Here is a 1055-nt window from a genome sequence, read left to right as displayed (position 1 = left end):
AGAATGTGTGTGGGTCTGTGTGTGTGAGAGCAGGTGGACAGAGCAGTAGAAACAACCCCCTTATATCTTCCTAAATCCCTCCTCCCCTTTCTCCTCTTCCTGAAGAATACACACACACACACACACACACACACACACACACACACACACACACACACACACACACACACACACACACACACACACACACACAATACAATCCTTTTAAATTCAATGCAATCGTTTCATCACAGAGATGACATGTGTGCAATTTGGTTGGTATTTCAACACACACACACACACACACACACACACACACACACACACACACACACACACACACACACACACACACACACACACACACACACACACACACACACACACACACACATTCTGACCTGGCGTTGTGTTACACACTTGGCACAAGCGCCTTACTTTGACACAGAACACAACACATTACATTCTGTATCAGTTAATGAATGAATAGCTTTATTACATGTAATAAGGCAGGATGATGAAATAAACTAAACATAATAATAATACACTTTTTTGTATAGCATCTTTCATTTCATGACATGAAATGCAGCTCAAAGTGCTTTACAGAGCAAGAATACCATTACAGAAAAGTACAACTAATTTAACGATAAAGCCAAAAAAAGAACGCATGTTCTTAGAAGGATATTAGGATAGTCTATGTAAATAGAAGGACATTACGCTCTCCTCTTCCATGAACCCATTAAAACCGTTAATGTTAACCACTTTAACCATTATGTTATACGTTGGCTCATTCAAAAATAGCAGATCTACAAGCTCATATCGTGTCACTTCGTGCCGCGCTATGAGCTTGTAGATCTGCTATTTCTGAAAAGGCGTGGAAATGTGTGCAAATCTTTGAATATGTTATATATTTTTTAAAGTGAACATTTTGAACTCAAGTCATTGCCTCTGGAGGGTCCATGGAACAAAACGTTTTGAGATGGGGGTCCGCATCCAAAAATATATAATGTTGGGGGTCCTTGACATGAAATAGTTTGAGCAACAGTGATATTTAGCAACATTTCATCAAACTGTTA

This window comes from Gymnoscopelus microlampas (genome assembly GCF_963454915.1).
Source record: "Gymnoscopelus microlampas genome assembly, chromosome: 13".
In the NCBI taxonomy this organism is placed as follows: domain Eukaryota; kingdom Metazoa; phylum Chordata; class Actinopteri; order Myctophiformes; family Myctophidae; genus Gymnoscopelus; species Gymnoscopelus microlampas.
Note: the sequence above shows the minus strand (reverse complement) of the source record.